This window comes from Orcinus orca, chromosome X (assembly GCF_937001465.1).
Source record: "Orcinus orca chromosome X, mOrcOrc1.1, whole genome shotgun sequence".
NCBI lineage: Eukaryota > Metazoa > Chordata > Mammalia > Artiodactyla > Delphinidae > Orcinus > Orcinus orca.
Genome location: NC_064580.1, coordinates 85,624,578 through 85,643,617, shown reverse-complemented (window position 1 = coordinate 85,643,617; position 19,040 = coordinate 85,624,578). Strand labels below are relative to the sequence as shown.

General features: G+C 37.4%; 1 long non-coding RNA gene across 1 annotated transcript in view; it reads left to right on the top strand.

Annotated features, from left to right (window-relative positions):
- Positions 1-268: 268 nt before the first annotated feature.
- LOC117197992 (uncharacterized) overlaps positions 269-19,040 on the top strand; it is a 33,910-nt gene continuing 15,138 nt past the window's right edge. The window contains exons 1-3 of the long non-coding RNA XR_004478905.2: positions 269-463; positions 12,330-12,474; positions 12,966-13,165. This is a non-coding gene — a long non-coding RNA (uncharacterized LOC117197992). The remainder of the gene's footprint in view (positions 464-12,329; positions 12,475-12,965; positions 13,166-19,040) is intronic.

Below are 19,040 nucleotides of genomic sequence, written 5' to 3'. Positions count from 1 at the left end.
AGTGAGCTAATAAAATTTATGTACTGTTAAGAGACAATAGACCCAAAATGGAAACATTTGCACTAAGCCCCACATCAGCAAACCAAGACTTAATACCTAACCTAATTGCAATTTCAACCTCTCCCAGGAACATAATCTCAAACCAGTCTATCTGGAATTTCCTGGTCAGCAATGGTGAGGTAATTTGCCTGATAAATCCCTTCCACCCCCAAAGAAAGATGAGGTAATTTGCTCTTTCTTTGTCCCCACCCCCTCTGCCTATAAAAGTCTGACATTTTGGTCAGTTCTTTGGAGCTTCTTTCTATTTACTAGATGAGATGTTGCTCGATTCATGAATTGCTGAATAAAGCCAATAAGATCTTTAAAAATTTACTAAGTTGAATTTTGTTTTTTAACAGATTTGGTGGCAGTGGAAGGATCTGAAGTGAACTTCTGATTGCTTCAGGGACAATGAGGAACACAGGTATGGTATCCATGAACCCTTTTCAGTTCTCTGTATTTCTCACCATTTCTGAGAGCTGTGGGTAAGTTTCTCTTGGTTTTGAGCTTCATTCTCTTTGTCTCGAGCTCCTGATCTAATTGAATTTCCAGTCCACAATTCCCCATTTGTTTGGAATTCCAGTCTAGTTCACAGTCTCCATTTGTTGAGGTGTGCTGTTTCAATCCTTTCTCCAGTCCAAGGTTCCATGGTAGGTATCACTGGTGGTGCACACAGAGCCTTCTCTTGACCAGGACATAGTAACATCTATTGGATACTGCCCATATATTAAGGTGCACATATTTGCCTTGTTTTGTGTAGATAAAGGCTATTGCTAATGGGGATCTCAGAATCGAAAAAGCCAGAAAACTTTGTGGGCATGTATCAAGCACTTAAGAGCTATTAGAATACTCGCCAACTAACTCAGATTCCCACGTTAGGATAAGTTGGTCATAGAATAGGTTAGTTTGACACTAGGTCACCTGCCAACCTCAAGAAATTTTCAGTATAATGAGGCATACTGTAAAACACCACAGTCTTCATTCAACCCAGTAGCAAATCCCCTTTAGGTATTAGTTTGGCTCTAAGAAACCCAGAGATTTAAAATAATGGGATTTTTAAATTTGAAAGAGTTGAGCATGCCACCTTCAGGCACACCTGCTTACTTTATTTCTAAAGACTATAGTCCTGGAATCTGTAGGTTGCTACAAAAAATGCCAGAATTATACTAAAAACAGCCTAGAGTTACAATGATCATTATGGGGAATGTTCCAATTAGACAAGATCACGCATTTAAGAAGTGCACTTGAAAATAAGGGTTCCCTAATCAACAAGAATGGGATACCTAATTTTAAAATTTTATTTATTTATTTATTTGGATGTGTTGGGTCTTAGTTGTGGCATGCAGGATCTTTTAGTTGTGGCATGAGGGATCTAGTTCCCTCAGCAGGGATCGAACCCGGACCCCCTGCATTAGGAGCTCAGAGTCTTAACCACTGGCTCACCAGGGAACTCCCTGGGATACCTAATTTAATTGGTATGTGGAAGCTTCCAAAAGCTTCAATATTCCAAAATAGCTTCATTGAAAGGTTCATTGCAAAAAGGCTAATGAAATAATAAAGAACACACCTAAAACAAAAGACTATAAGACTGACATAACTCCTACTGCTTCACTCTTTTAATTGAGTACTAATTTTACTAATCTTCTCCCTGGAATGTCTTTCCACTCTCAAGAAACTACAAGACCATAAACAAAATTATGCCAATTAGTGACCTTATAGACACCTCCATATCTACCATCAAAGGAGGGCCCCTCCCAGAGTTGAGGAGTCTCTGAGGGATTTCTAGTAAACTGCTATTTTATTCCCTTAAACAGCCAAGGGAAACTAAAATTAAAGTTAATACAAAACCTTACCATAATAGAGCTACATTGCCTACTTTAAACTCCACTCAGAGCTTGCAGATGGGATCCTGGAAACAGTGGCAAAAGCTGGCTACGGGTGAGAACTCTTACCAGAGTCAGATCTCTTGAATCTCTGTCTGTAGTATCCAATAAATAGAGGAAAATAAAATATATTTTGCACCCTTTGGTGATGCCTCTTGAGTCAAAGGGGATGTTCCATACTGCCAGAAATATTTACTGTTTGTCCCAGCTAGAAACAACACAGTAGATCTGTGGTCAGAAATTGGCCAAATTACAGAGTCTGATAAAACATTTTTTAGCATTTCTCCTCTAAGCTAAAATAAAACTATGTACCCAGAGGGAGGGGGAAAAAAAAGTTCTAAAGCCCTTGTAAAAGGATTTATGGGTAAATCAACTTATGATGTCATTTAAGTTGCAACCTAATCCCTTAAGGAATTAAAAGCAACTGTCCTTATCTTACAAATCTTTGAAAAACCAGAAACGTGGCGCCAGGAACTCTTATTTAGGACATCTCTTTAAAATACCAACTTTGGGGAAATAATTCTAATCAGAAGAAAAACAAAAGGAGCAAAAGTTATATTGAAATTTAGTCAAATAAAAAATCTTAAGTGTCTTCTTCACAAATATTAATAAAAACCTTTAGCCATCTGAGGAGGGTAGCCTTAAATTATTCCATCTTCCGTGAATGTAATTTGGATCCAAACCTCTTTTATAACTACCTGATTTCATGGCTAAAATATTAAAAGAGAAGCTATAATGTCTCTGTTTGCATATATCTTTATATTTTTGTGTCTATGTATTAATATATGTGTTGTATATGTATGGTATTTTCCACATCTGGATTGTATTATTAAAATTATTCTGTAAAAAAGCTCTATTTAATTTGCCTAAAGAAAATTAAGCATTTATATGCAGTACATATTCATAAACTTCCTATGAATATAATAAAAACAAACCTAAATGCTTTACAGGTTCACATGACCTAAGATAATTTTTAGTAAATAAAAGCTAGTTTAAGTTTCATGGTTTAATTAAAATAGACATATTTTTAGAGTTATCAATATTAAAAGTAATGCAGACATACAACTTTTATTCTACCTGGGTTTACTAGTCTAATAAGTTTTGTTATCTCTGTTACAAAACTTGTCAGTAAGAAAAATGGTGTGGGAAAGACCTTCAAGATGGCGGAGGAGGGCTTCCCTGGTGGCACAGTGGTTGAGAGTCCGCCTGCCAATGCATGGGACGCGGGTTCGTGCCCCAGTCCGGGAAGATCCCACATGCCACGGAGTGGCTAGGCCCATGAGCCATGGCCGCTGAGCCTGCACGTCCGGAGCCTGTGCTCTGCAACCAGAGAGGCCACAACAGTGAGAGGCCCGTGTACCGCAAAAAAAAAAAAATAAAAAAAAATAAGATGGCAGAGGAGTAAGACGTGGAGATCACCTTCCTCCCTACAAATACAGCTACATGTGGAACAACTCCTACAGAACACCTACTGAATGCTGGCAGAAGACAGACTTCCAAGAGGGCAAGAAAATCCCCACGTACTTTGGTAGGGCAAAAGAAAAAAGAGAGAGACAAAGGAATAGGGACAGGTCCTGCACCTCTGGGAGGGAGCTGTGAAGGAAGAAAAGTTTCCACACACTAGGAAGCCCCCTCACTGGTGGGGACGGGGTGTGGGGAGCTTTGGAGCCACAGAGAATAGTGCAGTAACAGACATGCAGAGAGCAAAGTGGAGAGATTCCTGCACAGAGGATTGATGCCGACCAGAACTCACCAGCTTGAGAGGCTTGTCTGCTCACCCTCTGGGGAAGTTGGGGACTGGGAGCTGAGGCTCATGCTTCAGAGGTCAGACCTCAGGGAGAGGACTGGTGTTGTCTGTGTTAACACAGCCTGAAGGGGGCTAGTGCATCACAGCTAGCCAGGAGGGAGTCTGGGAAAAAGTCTGGACTTGCCTAACAGGCAAGAGACCATTGTTTTGGTGTGCACAAGGAGAGGGGATTCCTATTCCATGTTCCCAGATATGGCAGGGCACTGCCTAAGTGAGCTCCAGACACAGGTACGAGCCACAACTCTCATCTCGGACCCCAGAGACAGGCATGGACCACGACCACTGCCACCACTGCCACCAAAAGTCCTGAGTGCAAATGCAGGTCACTACACACACCCTCCCAGGAGCCTGTGCAGCTCACTACTGCCAGGGTCCCGTGATCCAGGGCCAGCTTTCCCAAGAGAACACACAGCACACATAAGGCTGTTGCAACTACACACTGACCTCTGCCACAGCAGTCACTACCTGCAGCCTAGTTATGACGACCATACCCCTCCCTCTTCCCAGCCTGAGTGAGCAAGAGGGCCCTAAACAGACGCTGTTATAACCCCCTCCTGTTGGGTCAGGAAACAGATGCCTGAGGGAGACCTACACACAGAGGCAGGGCCAAAATCAAAGCTGAACCCCAGGAGCTGTGCGAACAAAGAAGAGAAAGGGAAATCTCTCCCAGCAGCCTCAGGAGTAGCAGATTAAATCCCTGCAATTGGCTTGGTGACCCCTGCATCTGTGGAATATGAGTAGACAGGTAGACAATGAGTGTTCCTAAAATTGAGGCAGTGGGCTTTGGGGCCAACTGTGAACTTGGGATTTGCTTTCTGCGTTTGATCTGTTTTTGGTTTTATGTTAACCTTAGTTTAGTTTTTAGTGTTTGTTTTCATTTGTTGGTTTGTTTACTGGTATGGATGTGCTCTTCCTTTTTTTTCTTTTTCTTCTCTTTTTGTGAGTGTGTATGTTTCTTTGTGTGATTTTCTTTGTTTAGTTTTGGTTTTACCATTTGTTTTGGGGTTCTGTCCGTTTTTTGTTTCTTTGGTTGGTTTGTTGTTTTTGGTTTTGGGGTATTATTTTCTTCCTTATCATCCAAGCCGTGTGGCTGGCAGGGTCATGGTGATCCGGCCAGGTGTTGGGCCTGAGCTTCTGAGGAAGAAAAGCCGAGCCCAGGACACTGGATCACCTGAGATCTCCCAACCCCATGTAATATTAATTGGCGAGAGCTCTCCCAGAGATCTCTGTTTCAACACTAAGACACAGCTCCACCCAACTGCCAGCAAGCTCCAGTGCTGGAGACCCCATGCCAAACAACAAGCAAGACAGGAACACAACCCCACCCATTAGCAGAGAGGCTGCCTAAAGTCATACTAAGCTCACAGACACCTCAAAACACACCACTGGATGCGGCCCTCCCCACCAGAAATATCCAGCCAAACCCACCAGAACACAGGTACCAGTCCCCCACCCCAACCAGGAAGCCTACACGAGCCACTGAACCAACCTTACCAACTGGGGGCAGACACCAGAAATAAGAGGAACTACAATCCTGCAGCCTATGAAAAGGAGAGACCAAACTCAGTAAGTTCAACAAAATAAGACAGGGAAATATGCAGCTGAAGAAGGAACAAGGTAAAACCCACCAGACCAAAAAATGAAGAGGAAAGAGGCAGTCTACCTGAAAAAGAATTCAGAGTAATGACAGGAAAGATGATCCAAAATCTCAGAAATAGAATGGAGAAAACACAAGAACTGATTAACAAGGACCTAGAAGAACTAAAGAGCAAACAATGATGAACAACACAATAAATGAAATTAAAACTACTCTAGAAGGAATCAATAGCAGAATAACTGATGCAGAAGAATGGATAAGTGCCCTGGAAGATAGAATAGTGAAAACAACTTCCTCAGAGCAGAATAAAGAGAAAAGAATGAAAAGAATTGAGGACAGTCTCAGAGACCTCTGGGACAACATTAAACACACCAACATTTGAATTATAGGCTTCCCAGAAGAAGAAGAGAAAAAGAAAACTTCTGAGAAAATATTTCAGGAGATTATAATCAAAAACTTCCCTAACATGGGAAAGGAAATAGTCAATCAAGTCCAGGAAGCACAGATAATCTGATAGCAGATAAACCCAAGGAAAAACACACCCAGAGACATAGTAATCAAACTGCCAAAATTATAGACAAAGAAAAAATATTAAAAGCAACAAGGAAAAAATGAAAAGTAATATACAAGGGAACACTCATAAGGTTAATGGCTGATTTCTTGGCAGAAACCCTACAAGACAGAAGGGACTGGCAGGACATACTTAAAGTGATGAAAAGGAAAAACCTACAGACAAGATTACTCTACCCAGCAAGGATCTCATTCAGAGTTGACAGAGAAATTAAAGCCTTTACAGACAAATAAAACTTAAGAGAATTCAGCACCACCAAACCAACATTACAGCAAATGCTAAGGGAAATTCTCTAGGCACGAAACATAAGAGAAGGAAAAGACCAAAAAAAACACACCCAAAACAATTAAGGAAATGGAAATAGGAACATATATATCAATAATTACCTTAAATGTAAATGGATTAAATGCTCCCACCAAAAGACACAGACTGGCTGAATGGATACAAAAACAAGACCAGTATATATGCAGTCTACCAGAGACCCACTTCAGACCTAGGGACACATACAGATTGAAAGTAAGGGGATGGAAAAAGATATTTCATGCAAATGGAAAACAAAAGAAAGCTGGAGTAGCAATTCTCATATCAGGCAATATAGACTTTAAAATAAAAACTATTACAGAGAAAAAGAAGGACACTACATAATGATCAAGGGATCAGTCCAAGAAGAAGATATAACAATTGTAAATGTTTATGCACCCAACCTAAGAACACCTCAATACATAAGGCAAATGCTAACAGCCATAAAAGGGGAAAACAACAGTAACACAATAATTGTAAGGGACTTTAACACCAGACTTTCACCAATGGACAGATATCCAAAATAAAACTAAATAAGGAAACTCAAGCTTTAAATGACACATTAGACAAGATGGACTTAATTGATATTTATAGGACATTCCATCCCAAAACAACAGAATACACTTTCTTCTCAAGTGCACATGGAATGTCCTCAGGATAGAACATGTCTGGGGTAAAAAATCAAGCCTCAAGAAATTTAAGAAAATTGAAATCATATCAAGCATCTTTACCAAACACAATGCTATGAGACTAGATATAAATTACAGGAAAAATATGTAAAAAATAAAAACAAATTGGAGGCTAAACAATACACTACTACATAACCAAGAGATCACTGAAGAAATCAAAGAGGAAATCAAAAAGCACCTAGAAATAAATGATAATGAAAACATGACAAACCAAAACCTGTGGGATGCAGCAAAAGCAGTTATAAGAGGGAAGTATATAGCAATACAATCCTACCTCAAGAAAGAAGAAAAATCTCAAATAAACAACCTAATCTTACACCAAAAACAATTAGAGAAAGAACAAGAAAACCCCCAAAGTTAGCAGAAAGAAAGAAATCATAAAGATCACCTCAGACATACATGGAAAAAAATGAAGGAAAAAATAGCAATGATCAATAAAACTAAAAGGTGGTTCTTTGAGAACATAAACAAAATTGATAAACCAATAGCCATAATCATCAAGGAAAAAAGGAAGAATATTTAAATCAATAGAATTAGAAATGAAAAAGGAGAAGTAACAACTGACACTGCAGAAATACAAAGGATCATGAGAGATTACTACAAGCAACTATATGCCAATAAAATGGACAACCTGGAAGAAGTGAACACAACCTTCTGAGACTGAAACAGGAAGAAATAGAAAATATGAATAGAACAATCAAAAGCAGTGAAATTGGAACTATGATTAAAAATCTTCCAACAAACAAAATTCCAGGACCAGATGGCTTCACAGGGGAATTCTATCAAACATTTAGAGAAGAGCTAACACCTATCCTTATCAAACTCTTCCGAAATATAACAAAAAGAGGAACACTCCCCAACTCATTCTATGAGGCCACCATCACCCTGATACCAAAACCAGACAAAGATGTCACAAAAAAAGAAGATCACAGGCCAATATCACTGATGAACAGATGCAAAAATTTTCAAAAAAATACTATCAAACAGAATCCAACAGCACATTAAAAGGATCATACACCATGATCAAGTGGGGTTTACCCCAGGAATGCAAAGCTTCTTCAATATATGCAAATCAATCAATGTGATACACCATATTAACAAGCTGAAGGAATAAACCCATATGATAATCTCAGTAGATGCAGGAAAAGCTTTCAACAAAATTTAACACCCATTTATGATAAAAACTTTCCAGAAAGTGGGCATAGAGGGAACCTGCTTCAATATAATAAAGGCCATATATGACAAACCCACAGCTAACATCATTCTCAATGGTGAAAAACGAACCCATTTCCTCTAAGATCAGGAACAAGACAAGCGTACCCACTCTCATCATTATTATTCAACACAGTTTTCAAAGTTTTAGGCATGGCAATCAGAGAAGAAGAAATAAAAGGAATCCAAGTTGGAAAAGAAGAAGTAAAACTGTCACTGTTTGAGCATGACATGATACTATACATAGAGAATCCTAAAGATGCTACCAGAAAACTACTAGAGCTAATCAGTGAATTTGGTAAAGTAGCAGGATACAAAATCAATGCACAGAAGTCTCTTGCTTTCCTATATACTAATGATGAAAAATCTGAAAGAGAAATTAAGGAAACAATCCCATTTACCATTGCAACAAAAATAATAAAATACCTAGGAATAAACCTACCTAAGGAGGCAAAAGAACTGTATGCAGAAAACTATAAGACACTGATGAAAGAAATCAAAGACAATACAAACAGTTGGAGATATATACCATGTGCTTGGATTAGAAGAATCAACATTGTGAAAGTGGCTATACTACCCAAAGCAATCCACAGATTCAATGCAATCCTTATCAATCTACCAATGGCATTTTTCACAGAACTAGAACAAAAAATTGTTCAATTTGTATGGAAACACAAATATCCCGAATAGCAAAAGCAATCTTGAGAAAGGAAAATGGAGCTGGAGGAATCAGGCTCCCTGACTTCAGACTATACTACAAAGCTACAGTGATCAACACATTGTGGTACTGACACAAAAACAGAAATATAGATTAATGGAACAGGATAGAAAGCCCAGAGGTAAACCCACACACATATGGTCAACTTATCTTTGACAAAGGAGGCAAGTATGTACAATGGAGCAAAGCCTCTTCAATAGTTGTGCTGGGAAAAAACTGGACAGCCACATATAAAAGAATGAAATTAGAACTTCCTAACACCATACACAAATATAAACTCAAAATGGATTAAAGAACTAGATGTAGGGACTTCCCTGGTGATGCAGTGGTTAAGAATCTGCCTGCCGATGCAGGGGACATGGTTTCGAGCCCTGGCCCACGAATATCCCACGTGCTGTGGGGCAAGTAAACCAATGTGCCACAACTAAGGAGCCTGCATGCCTAGAGCCCATGCTCCACAACAAGAGAAGCCAGTGCAGTGAGAAACCCACACACCACAATGAAGAGTAGCTCCCGCTCACTCCAAGTAGAGAAAACCCACATGCAGCAACAGAATCAAAGCAGCCAAAATTAAATAATTAATTAATTATTAATTAATTAATTTATATTAATAAAATGACGTAAATGTAAGGCCTGACACTTTAAAACACTTAGAGGAAAACATAGGCAGAAAACTCTATGACGTTAATCACAGCAAGATCCTTTTTGACCCACCCCCTAGAGTAATGGAAATAAAAACAAAAATAAACAAATGAGACCTAATTAAACTTAAAACTTTTGCACAGCAAAGGAAACCATAAACAACACGAAAAGACAACCTTCAGAATGGGAGAAAATATTTCCAAATGAAGCAACTGACAAAGGATTAATCTCCAACGTATATATGCAGCTCAATATCAAAAACACAAACAACCCAATCCAAAAATGGATGAAAGACCTAAATAGACATTTCGCCAAAAAATATAGAGAGATTGCCAGCAAACACATGAAAGGATGCTCAACATCACTAATCATTAGAGAAATGCAAATCAAAACCACAATGAGGTTTCATCTTATACAAGTCATAATGGCCATCATCAAAAAATCTGCAAACAAATGCTGGAGTGGGTGTGGAGAAAAGAGAACCCTCTTGCCCTGTTGGTGGGAATGTAAATTGATACAGCTACTATGGAAAACAGTATGGAGGTTCATTTTAAAACTAAGAATAGAACTACCATATAACCAAGCAATCCCAATACTGGGCATATACCCTGAGAAATCCATAATTCAAAAAGAGACATGTACTACAATGTTCATTGCAGCACTGTTTACAATAGCCAGGACATGGAGAAAACCTAAGTATCCATCGACAGATGAATGGATAAAAATGTGGCACATATATACAATGGAATATTACTCAGCCATAAAAAGAAATGAAATGGAATTATCTGTAGTGAGGTGGATGAACCTAGAGTCTGTCATAGAGTGAAGTAAATCAGAAAGAGAAAAACAAATACCATATACTAACACATATATATGGAATGTAAAAAAAAAAAATGGTTCTGATGAACCTAGGGGCAGGACAGGAATAAAGATGCAGCCATAGAGAGTGGACTTGAGGACACAGGGGGTGGGTAAAGGGAAGCTGGGACGAAGTGAGAGAGTAGTATTGACATATTTACACTACCTAATGTAAAATAGATAGCTAGTGGGAAGCAGCTGCATAGCACAGGGAGATCACCTTGGTGCTTTGTGACCACCTAGAGGGGTGGGATAGGGAGGGTGGGAGGGAGGCTCAACAGGGAGGGTATATGGGGATATATGTATACATATAGCTGATTCACTTTGTTATACAGTAGAATCTAACACAACATTGTAAATCAATTATACTCCAATAAACATAAGAAAAAAAAAAAGAAAGAAAAATGACTTGGTATGATGAAATTTTCATAAATAATCTAAACATAATTGTTGTGAGCAAGTAAATTAAATAGATATGAGCAGGATAAAAAATTTTAGGTAAATTTTAGAAATAATTTCCCCAATTCTTCTGTAACATGAAACCTTAAAATTATGCAAAATTAAAATAAATGATGAATAATCATGAAATATCTAGGTCATTTTCAATTAAGGTAAAATACTGAAACATTCATTACTGAACATAGGTTCATCCACTTTTACAGAGGAACTAAAGATACTTGGGTCTACTAATAAATAATTTTGTCCCACACTGAAAAATGTATTATTAGAATTCATATGTTTCTAGAAATTATAAAAAGCATTTATAAATTTGTCAAGTCGCAGAATGTTAATAAAAAACACAGTTCACAATAGTTTACTTCCTTATTTCTACTAAAAATTAAGGTTTTATTTATGATAAGAGAAAAGCTATAAAGAATGGAGATGCATTTTTCTTGAGAAAAAAAGAAAGCAATTTTGTCCTAAAGTAATACTGGGTATTTCAGAATCGGAAAAAGGAAAAACATAGAACAAAAAACGTTTTGTGGAAAAGGAATCTAGAGAAAGAAATTTTATGCACGTTCAACTTGGTTAAGATTAGAATGAACTCAGTGAAGTTAAATAAATTTTAATATCAAAAGTAAGCTGGTACAAAATTAGAATTTGGTTTTCTCTCTGTTAAAAGGACAAAGTTTTACTCAGCTTTGGTCTTTTTTTGATAACGGATTGTAAAAGTTTCTTTACCTTTTAGGTATTCTTCCTAGAAATCAAAGCTTATGTGTTTTACCAAAATAATTTCCAATAACAACTATTTAACTTTGCATTTGTCTGTGAAGTCTTTGATTTTTACTTTGGTTAAATGGATAAATAAGTATTGTTTCACTGTGAAGTATGATCCTATTTGACCAAGTGGTTTTGAATCTTTTGATGTTTTTGACAAATTTTGATGTTTTTGACAAAAATCAAATTCTAAACAAACTCTTTTTGACTTTGAACCAACTTTGAGATTCCCCACAGGGCCCCTAGAACATCTCAAACTATTTGTTCTCTCTCCTTTAAAAAGAGAGATGTTAAACTAATTAGGTTTATTTGATATGTTAAATTACATGGGAAGCATTGTCATTTACAGAGAGTTTTATTGTCCTAGTTGCTTTTGTAAAACTGTTCCTACAAAAGTACTTCGTCTTCAGGGAGATTCATGGGAAAAACTTTCGTAAGTATAGGTTCTGATAACTCTAAGGTCATAAAAATGAACTGGATTCAAGCAGAACAAGTATTAATTACATGGCAGTGAATGACCTGAAGAAGATGATTATAATTTTTTGTGATTTTTTGTTTGAAACAGTACTGCTTCCTTATAGCTTTTTTTTTCCAGATGTAAAGAAACCTTTTCTCTTAAGCGATTGATGACTTACAGCAATTTGTTAAAGTATACATTTGTAAACAAAGATGAAACATTTACTTTTTCTTCTACCTTATCCCTCCATAATTTGGAAACTCTTGAGCATTTTTTTTAATGGAAATGTAGTTAATTACTTGCATAAGTTCAATAAGAATCTGTTCTCCTTGTCATAGGACACAATTGGAAACATTGGCTAAAATATCAAATCTTATGGCTGAGAGAGATGTGTATAGACCCCGATATGATCAGACAGCTTTAAAGAACTACTTGGAAAAATCATCCTTGTACCTTGCTTATAGGATTCCCAGCAGCCTCCAGGTGAGTAAGGAAAGTTACTGCCTGGCAGGCCCAGGAACCTCAAGATATTTGGGGGGGACTTGAGAAGAAAGGAATTCACCCAAACTATATATATTGCAGGTAAAATCCAATAGTGAATTCTTGGCTTGGCCTCAGAGGTCTTTAAGATTTCAATCTGAGATTTCTTATGAAAAGGTCCAGCAAAGTGGTCTTAAAAAGATTTTATATGGTCAATCACTATTTTTGCTGCACTTATGTACATAATCAGACCGAGTTTAATGCAAACAAATTAGTTTTACTGTGATTACCTTTGGTTAAAATCATAAAGAAAAATCTCATGTTTACACCTTTGTAGATATTACATTCTAGACCTGTTAGTTATCTTTGAGGTTGTGTTATATAATTGTAAACTGAACTGTATCCTGAATTCTAGTTCCCTCAAATAACTGGCAACAGCTCTCCAAACTAACATTTCCAATTTTCTCTCACCCTTCTGATTTGGAATCACTAAGAACAAAGATTTCCCTTGAGTATCCTCCAAAGGAACTATAACAGAAACTCCTCACCATCCAGATGGCATCCAAACTTCAGGGACTTGAACCTTAGATATACATCTCACAGCTGAAGAAGTCTCCACCTGACATCTGGTTCTGTACACCAGCTGGAGAACTCAAAATCAAATTGACTAAGAAGAGAAGTCACCTACATCAAGGTAGATTGCTTGATCCCAAGACACTGGATTAAGACTTCATACTTTACACATAAGACCACTTCTTGTTTTCCTCCCCCTCCCCTCCCCCTCCCCCTCCCCTCCCCTCCCCCTCCCCTCCCCCTCCCCCTCCCCCTCCCCTCCCCCTCCCCTCCCCCTCCTCCTCCTCCTCCTCCTCCTCCTCCTTCTTCTTCTTTCCCTTTACTCAAGCACTGTCCTGGAAAGATAATGCCATCATCCATACTTCCATTCCTAAGCAGGGTAAACTGGAATTCAGAACAACTTTTTTTCAGGCTAGGAGATTTCCTTCCCACTTAACTGACCCTTGGCTTGAATAGGCAAATGCAACAGTCCCTGAGAATGAATCCATTAGCAGTGCCACCTTACTAAAGTGGTCTGTGCCCTTCACAAAAGATAAGATAGGATTTATCTTCATCTGTGTCCTTGGGTATATGGATACCTAGATGGCTGGCATATAACAAGGTAATATCTCTTGGGTTATCTAACTGTGTCCCTAACTGTTTGCAAATGAGCTGAGACACCTCATTGGTCAACTCCCCTGAATTTACATCAGTGAGTTAGAATGGACCTACCAGGAGATGTTCATGACTTAGAATTTGCTTCCTTTGGCAGGGCCCTACTTCCCTAGTTAGGAGAAAATATGAATAAGAAGATGATCAGGAACGTCTCCTTAGTTCTTAAAAATATTGCAGAATCCACTACTAAGACAATAGCTGTCCAGCTAAAATCCTTAGACTTTCTGGCCAAAGTTCTTGATAATAGGATAGCCCTTGATTATCTCTTAGTTGAGCTAAGTGGTGTCTATGCTGTGGCCAGCACCTCCTGCTGCACCTGGATTAACACTTCTGGGAAAGTTGAAACTCAGCTACATAAGATCACTGAACAAGGGGGTAGTGGTGGTGGGATGAATTGGGAGATTGGGATTGACATATATACACTAATATGTATAAAATAGATAGTTAATAAGAACCTGCTGTATAAAAACATAAATAAAATAAAAATCAAAAATTCAAAAAAAAAATCACTGAACAAGCAATTTGGCTTAAAAAGGTGACTCCTTCAAGCTTTCTCTGACTTACTTGATTTTGATTCATCTGGGTCTTGGTGACAGCGACTCCAAAATGCACTCCAAACATTGGGAATTATCCTGCTAATAATAATCGTAGTAGTCTCCCTAGCACATGTATTCTCTCAAAAGGTTTAAATACATGTTCACAGCCACTAACCACTAAGCAAATAATCTCCCTATGACTGGAACACCAGAAAAGAAATAAAGAAAATGATTGGCTCAAAGACTGTGAGCCTGAAGTCATGACTTATGAATACCACACAGAGATCAACAAAAACTGTGAGAACTTCAGAGCCATAGCTGGGAAGGTTGCTAATACTTTAAATTTTGATCAAATCTTTCAGTTACGCTGAGAGTCTGAGCAAAAGGGGAGAACTGTTTAAAAAAGAGACAACAGGCTCAAAATGGAGTCATTTGTTCTAATCCCCATGTCAGCAAACCAAGGCTTAATACCTAACCTAATTGCAATTTCAACCTCTCCCAGGAATTTAAGGAATGTAATCTTAAATTAGTCCATCTGGAGTTTTCGGGTCAGCAGTAGTGAGGTAATCCACCTGATAGAACCCTTCCAACCCCCAAAGAAGGATGAGGTAATCTGCTCTTTCCTTGCTTCCTCTCCCCCTGCCTATAAAAGTCTCCCATTTTGTTCAGCTCTTTGGAAATCATTTCTATTTGCTATTTGGGATGCTGCTTGATTCATGAATTGTTGAATGAAGCCAATAAGATCTTTAAAAATTTACTCAGTTGAATTTTGTTTTTTAACAGTACTAATATTATCTTGATCCAATTTGCACCCACAGGTTGGTAAATCCTGGGAAACCTCAATTTTTTAATATTAGTAACAGTTTATGGTAGTTATTTTTACCCATCATCCCTGTTGTATAACAGTGATTATATATGGAGATTTATTTTCTTCACTTAGCTGGAAGAAGACCATTATTTATTCTCTGTCACCCTTCATGGCTGTTTTTTTTTTTTTTTTTTTTATGGCTGTTTTTTTTAATCCCCTTTGTTGAATCTTTCTCATCTCACAGACCTCTAAACATTGTAGTTTTCCAAGTTTAAATCCCGAGACCTCTTCTCTCCTCTTCTATTTACATTCATGTCTTGGATGATCTCATTCTGGCACATGGCTTTAAAATACCATCTCTATACAGAAAACTCCTAAAATTAAATCTCCAGCCTTGATCTCTACCATGAATTCCAGACTCAATCTAATTTCCTGCTCAACATCTCCATTTAGATGTATAACAGACAACTCAAATAAACCATGTCCCAAACTGAACTCTTGATTCTTAACATCCCCTAACCAGCTTGGCCCAAAGAATTTTCCATCCCAGTTAATGGTAACTTCATCCATCTTGTTGCTTAGGACAAAATTCTTCGTGTCAACCAGACTTTTCTTTACAACCCACATCATACATACTTACATACATCATACATACATACTTGGTACATATCACCAAATCCTGTTGGCCTTATATTCAAAATACACATTATCCAGTATCCAGCCACTTCTTACCACCTCCACTTGTACCACCCAGTCTAAAATCATCATCAAGCACTAATTTTCTAACTAGTCTCTTGGCTTCTGCCCCTACCCCTTTCTCCCCAGCTGTCAATTCTCCCCACAAAAGTTAGAGTGAACCTTTTAAAATGTAAATTAGATCATTTCAGTCTTCTACTCCAAACACTTCAGTGGTTTCTCATGTCACTCAGAATAAAATCTAATTTCTTGGTCTGGTCTACAAGGCACACTTGATCTCATCCCTGGCTTCTTTTCTGATTTCACATCCAATACTCTCCTCCTATCTCAGTGCTAGCCACACTGGCCTCCTGCTATACCTTAAATTTAGCAAGTAGGTTTTTGCTTTAGGGCCTCTGTATCAATTGTTTTGCCTTGGTTTGCTCTTCTTCCAGACATTGCCTCCATATCTTACCCCCCATTTCATTCAGGTTTTGCTCAAATGTTATCATCTCAGAAATAATTTCCTTGGCCAACCTACCTAAATAAGTCACCTTCCCATCTCCCATCACTCTCTGTTTCCTTATCCTGCTTTATTTATCTTCATGTATTCCTTTAAATTTTCAATTTATTATTGCCTCTCTCTCTCTCTCTCTCTCTCTCTCTCTCTCTCTCTCTCTATATATATATATATATATATATATATATATATAAAACATAAGCTTCAGAGTAGCATGGATGCTGTATTTGTATTTGTGTTCAATACTGATTTTCCAGCATCTAGAATGGTGCCTGACACACAGTAATATCAGAAAAAACTGTCTCTTGAATCAATCAACTAGTGAATAGTGCTAAATAGGACTAATAGGACTAAAAAATGTACTAGTAAGGGTCAAAATGTTAAAGAAAGCTAAAAGTACCACAGAATGTTTTTGTAGAGCAGTCATTAAATTATTTGGGTATATGTTGCTTTTTCTGTTTTATAAGTCACAAATTAAAGAAATAGTTTAACTATTCCCCATGAAATGGAGTTACTTAGGAACATCTGATAGCATATTGTGCTAATACATATAACAGTTGGTAGATATCTGATGAGCATGTTCATGTCTCAGTCACTCAGTTCAATAGATATTGTGATGATTTTTGACATTTTACAAATTTATATTATTTATGTTTTAAGTTACGTATCATTTAATTTACATCCATAATAAAGATTCCATGATCTAGAGAGCTTATATCTACTTTGTTCTCCTTAACTTATGAACTTTCCAATTCCATTTCAACTCATACTTCCTTCTTTCAACTATTTACACCATGATAGATATAAAGCACATCTACTACTATATTAATTATTGAATAGGTACTTAGTAAATATTTGTTGAATAAAAGCATAAATATTATAATAATTATATATATTTACCTCAGTATGATTTCAACCAGATGTAAAAGTTACTAACATTAAAGCTTATGTACTATAGAGACAAAAAACATATCAGTGGTTATCCAAGGCTGGCCATTGGACTGCAAATGGACTTAAGGAAAGTTTGGAGGCTGATGAAATTTTCTAAAATTGGATTTAGAAGGGGGGAGATTGTGTGGGGAGTTTGCACAATTCTATACATTTATTTAAAAAATCACTGAATTGAACACACACAATGAGTATATTTTGTGGCATGCAAATTATGCCTCAATAAAACTGTTAGTGTGTGTAGAAGCTCAGGATATCATAAGTATTTCAAAGAATAATGCATAAAAAAGAAAATTTAGGGATAAATGTAATCATTTGCCCTTATCGTTTATTTGGAACAAATATTACATAAAGTAATAATATGTCTTTTGCAGAATATTGCTAACAAATAAAAACCTTTGAATATTATCATAAAGGGTTATGAAGGGGAGTAAAATATGCCATCCCCAAATATGTCTCTTTGGCATATTGATCATTTGAAGCTGATTATTTTTTAAGGCTCAGACACAGGAGAATCTCTGAAAACAGTAGAAGGTGACTTTTGTGAGGGAAATTTACATTTATAAGAAAATTCTACATTTGTAAGGGTGTCTCCCTCTCCATACCAGGAAGAGGAGGATGACTAAATCTCTAGAGCTCTTATCAATGGAGAAGGCTTGGTCTTAAATCTGCATAACAACTACACTCTTGTTTACTGTGCTTTTCCTAGTCACCTCCCTTAACTGGCCTCCGCCCCTCCCCAACATCTTGTTTTCTGTCTTTCAGTGGAGATGGTATTTAAGGTGGTGACTTGGGCCATTTGGGAGAGTTACTCAGTTTTTCCCGAGTATCTCCCAAGTACAAAAGAGGTATACATGCTATTAAACTGCTGTTTGTTTTTCTCCTGTTAATATGCCGTTTATTACAAGGGAGGGAGTCTAAAGCCAAGAAAATAGGAGAGTAGAAGGAAAATTGTTTACCCCCTTGCAGTTGGAAGCAATTATAAAAACAAATTATTTGATTCTATAAGCAAAACACATAAGAATTCTGAATATAAATTCATAAAAACATTTTAGTCTATTTTGATTCTATAATACAAAATTACGTCTCAATTTACATTTTAATATATACTTGCTCCTGAAACACAAATATAATATATGCTATTTATATATTAGCAAACCATACTTTTTTCTCACATAATTGATTAAAATTGAACAGTGTTTCAAGTGGGAAAAATAAAAGTCTATATTTAATAAATAGGATGTACAATAGAATTTACTTAAAATAAATTTTATAATGTAATATTTAATAATACAGTGATTGAGCATAATTTTTCATTTAAAATTATTTCTATATAACTACTGATGCTGAAAACTTGGCCTCTGTGCACCGGTGCAAAATCAAATCTCTGAGACAGATTTTTGGGTGAAGTAGAAAAGAATAGCTTCATTGCTTTGCCAGGCAAAGGGGGACACAGCAGGCTCCTGCCCCAAAAACTGTGTGTCCCAACCCAAGAGGATTTGCTGAGGAATTTTATAGCAATGGTTCAAGGGCGGGGTTGCTGATAAGGACTAGGATGTGTGCAAGGCCTGCACTCCTTTAATCTGGTCTCAGGTAATCTCTTGATGAGCTTCTCTGGTTCCTTTAATCTGGCCTCAGGTGGTCTTCTCTGGAATGAAGAATGCTGACATCTTCTATTTGTTGGGGGTTTTAGTTTTGCAGAAGAGCTCAAAGATATTATTTTGTGTATCCCTTAAGGTGGAACCAGGACCCTGCCCCCAAGGCTGCACTATTGTTTCTTGGCTGTTCCTCCCTTGTCTCTGTATCCCCTCCCTTCCCTGTTTAGTAACTATTTGAATCTGCCCTTTGGGACTCA